The 4,089-nt window shown below is 41.2% G+C and overlaps 1 pseudogene; it reads right to left on the bottom strand.

The window, feature by feature from the left end:
- Positions 1–2,088: 2,088 nt before the first annotated feature.
- On the bottom strand, positions 2,089–3,271 carry LOC149805230 (uncharacterized; annotated as a pseudogene).
- Between the last annotated feature and the right edge of the window lie 818 nt (positions 3,272–4,089).

The following is a 4,089-nucleotide window of genomic DNA, read 5'->3' as shown; positions in this document are numbered from 1 at the left end:
ATATCTCTGGATGCATGAGGCATAGGGTAAATCTTGACCCGAAATGGCTCACGTGACGTAAGTTTGATACTATGTTCTAGAACACCTGTTTGACCGGGTTTGTCCGAAAATACGTCTGGATATTTCTCAACGAGATCCCGGGCCTCCTTTCTTTGACATTCCGTCAAGTCGGGACCCACATTGACTCCAGTCTTCCCCATCTCATACTCCAGCAATCCATTTAAATTAAGCCCTGGAACGGACTCTTGTCCCTCATCATCATCCTCGATGATGGCTACACTGACCACATTTAAAGCTCCTTGTTCTGTCTTCGAATTCGCTCGATCGTAATAGCGTTTTAACAAGTTAGCATGGAACATGCGGGACTTTCCCCCTACATCAATTGTATAATCCATACCTCCCTTTTCATCTACGACTGTATACGGACCTTTCCACTGTAACACTAACTTGTTTTTATCAGTCGGAAGTAAAACCAAAACTCTGTCACCCTTTTTGAATTTTCTATCGCGCGCTTTTGAATTATAATACCGCGCTGCACGACTCCTAGCTTGCCTTAACGTTTCGTGGGCTATTGCACAAGTCTCTCTCAACTTGTCCTTCAAATCACATACGTACTGGTATGTGGTTCGAATTTAGTCATCTGCTTCATCATCAGACCATAGCTGTCTTAGAATTTTCATCGGCCCTCGCACCGTTCTCCCATATAAGAGTTCGAAAAGCGAGAATCCTAGGCTCTCTTGTGGAACCTCTCGGTACGCGAACAGTACTGCATGGAGATATCTGTCCCAATCGTCTGGGCGTTCTGCGCACATCCGTCGCAACATTTGTTTGAGTGTTCCATTGAACTTCTCAACTAGCCCGTTGCACATTGGGTGATACGGAGTGGTCCATAATTGCCTGATCGATAGAAGTCTACTAACTTCTGCCATGAGTCCTGAGGTGAACTGCGATCCACAGTCTGTTAGAATCTCCTCCGGTATCCCTAGCCTACTAAACATTTCCGCTAAGTCTTCGGCCACTCGCTCAGTTTCGATGGATGGTAGAGCGAGGGCTTCCGGGTACCTGGTTGCATAATCGACCATGGTCAAGATGTACCTATTCTTTTGATCTGTAAGGGGTGATAACGGACCCACAATATATATCGCCACACGTTTGAATGCAGTTTCAATCAAGGGCATTTTATCGATAGGTACGCGCTTAACTCTCCCTTTATATTGCGTTTTTTGACAAATGTCGCAGGATCTGCAATACCTTGTTACATCCCGTTGGGTCCCTGGCCAGTAAAACTCCATAAATACTCGGTCTTTGGTTTTCGTAGACCCCAGATGACCCACCATCGTTGACTCGTGTGCTAACTTCAACACATGCGGTCTATAGTCCTGCGGCACCACTACCTGTGTAAATCGTCTGCCTTCACGAGTAGTATGCTCCCTATGTAAAATATTGTTGTTATATTTGAATCTATAGCTACCCCCGCCTTTGCATTTCATGACTTCCCCCGACGCGGCTTTCTTTCTGATTACTGTCAACGAATCGTCTTTAGTTTGTTCCTTAATTAATGCCCCTTTATTTATTGTTGGTATGGCATCGGGTACTTTTAGTTTTGGCAAAGGTTTCTAAAACTCTGCAGCTCGCGACCTAGTTTCAATCGCTATGGAGGTTGGAATATCGACCATTGCTATCCCTGGCGCTACGAGATTCCCTACCCCTTCTATGTTACCTATGATTAAATCATACAACGGGCGTTTTACGCAACACGCTGTCACTGCGTCTGCCCAATAGGGTGTTTCGATATGGACGCATGCAATCGGTACCTGCACTGCAGTGTTGTCCATCATTCTGACCGACACTGTTTTTGCGAGGTATTGATCCGGCCTCACTAGACTCTGCTTAACTACAACAGTATTACATCCAGTATCTCTAAGTACTGAAGCTCTAACCCCGTTCACTAGCCCCTCGCTCTGTATCGCTACAGTTAACATATATGGATTGGCGCTTCCTCAATTGTTCTCTACACAAGCTGATGAACCTACCATGTACGAAACTTCTACTGTGTTTGGTAAATTCCTCTTACGCTTTGGACATGCACTAGAAATATGTCCCCATTCTCCGCAACTGAAACATTGTTTTTTTCTGTCTATCCAGACTTTTAAATCCCATCTGATCTGACCTACCCATTTCCCCCTTTTGGTTTTGTGGAAAACTCCTCCCTAAACTACTCCTATCTGAATTCATTTGTTTACTTTCCCTAGGACCCCTCGTATCCCGGGCCACCACATGCAGAACCTCACCACGTGCGTCAGCAAATATGTCTGCTTGCTTCGCCACTTCACTTGCCCTATTGATAGTTTTCTCTTTTAAGTATTGGAATAGTTCCTTACTACATACTGCTAGCAATTGATCTCGGATGAGTAAATCACATACCACGTCATAAGTTTTTGCGACTCCTCCGCAAGCTAACCAACGGAATAGGTAATTAGATATCCTATATACAAACTGGTCGAAACTTTCTTCCTTTTCTGGTTTACTAAATCGGAACCTCTCCTTAAAACCCTTTGCAGTAAGCTCAAACCTTTTCAGCAATGCATCCTTTAACAAATCGTAATTCGCTGCATCTACACTCGGTATCCTTGAGTAGACTTCTAAAGCCCTACCTTTCAGCAAAGTGCTAAGGTGTAATGCCCAATCTTCCTTTTTGAGTTTTTGGGCAGTAGCATATCTTTCGAATCTTAACAGGTAACTATCCAAGTCATCCTTATTTTCTTCGAATGCTGGAAGTTGTGGTTTTTTGAATTTACCCAGTTGCGATACAATATCGTTCTCCAGTCGTAATCGTTCTAAATCTAACTTCTCCCTCTCTAAAGTTTCCATTCGTGTTATTTTCTCTTTCTCGATTTCAATTTCTAACTCTCTTTTTTCCCTTTGTTGTTTGGAAATCCACTCAGCCCTTTCTCTCTCAATACGCGCGCTTAGCTCTAATTTATCTTTTTCGGCTTGAAGCATCTCCCTTTCGGCTTGTCGCTCTTCCTGAAGTCTCTCCTTTTCAATACGCGCGCTTAGCTCCAATTTCTTGCGCTCTGTTTCCCTTTCCAATTCAATTCTCTCCTTTTCAACACGCGCGCTTAGCTCTAATTTATCTTTTCGGCTTGTCGCTCTTCGGCGCGTCTCTCTCTCTCTCTTTATTTTGTTCATCCTTAATAAATTGTCGTAAGGTTTTCCCTTCATATCCCAATTGTTTACCCAACTCTGCCAATTCGCTAGTAGACGACATGATTTTAAACAGGGTTATGATCTAATACCAGCATCAATAAATTACTCGCTTCTACGAAGGAAAATGGAGTTCAGTTTCGTTCACAATCTTAATAAATTATTTCTCAAAACCTTCCTGTCTCAAAGGCTTTCCCCGATACTGTTGGATGGGTGAACTCAATGTAACATTCCAAAAAGTATTCTCGGATAGAAAGATATCAATCACATCGCTGCCACCAAAATTGTAACGTAATCGAGCTAACACCCTTTGAGACGGAATTGGTATTTAAGAAATAACAAACACGTGTGCAAGTGACAATAAAAAGATGTATTATTCTCTCACACTAATGATGAAGTAACATGACATCAAAATAAATACAAAGGTACATAATATGGATCCAATGGAAAACTATGATGAAGAACATATATGCTTATTTGAAATATTCAATAATTATAAAGTTGTCTCAGATAATTAAACACTACCATGCATTCTTATAGTCAAACACTATAATGAAATTCTCTTAGTCAAACACTATGACCTTATAGTCAAATACTATAATGAAATTCTTATAGTCAAACACCATAATGAAATTCCGCTTAGTCAAACATTATGACCTTCTTATAGTCAAACACTATAATGAAATTCTTATAGTCAAACACTATAATGAAATTCTCTTAGTCAAGCACTATGACCTTCTTACAGTCAAACACTATAATGAAATTCTTATAGTCAAACACTATAATGAAATTCCTCTTAGTCAAACTCTACGACCTTCTTATAGTCAAACACTATAATGAAATTCTCTTATATGTCCAATGTTGACTTGACATTTCATATGC

This window comes from Sinohyriopsis cumingii, chromosome 2 (genome assembly GCF_028554795.1).
Source record: "Sinohyriopsis cumingii isolate HCF-2022 chromosome 2, ASM2855479v2, whole genome shotgun sequence".
Classification (NCBI taxonomy): domain Eukaryota; kingdom Metazoa; phylum Mollusca; class Bivalvia; order Unionida; family Unionidae; genus Sinohyriopsis; species Sinohyriopsis cumingii.
Note: the sequence above shows the minus strand (reverse complement) of the source record. Positions and strands in the feature narration are given on the sequence as shown.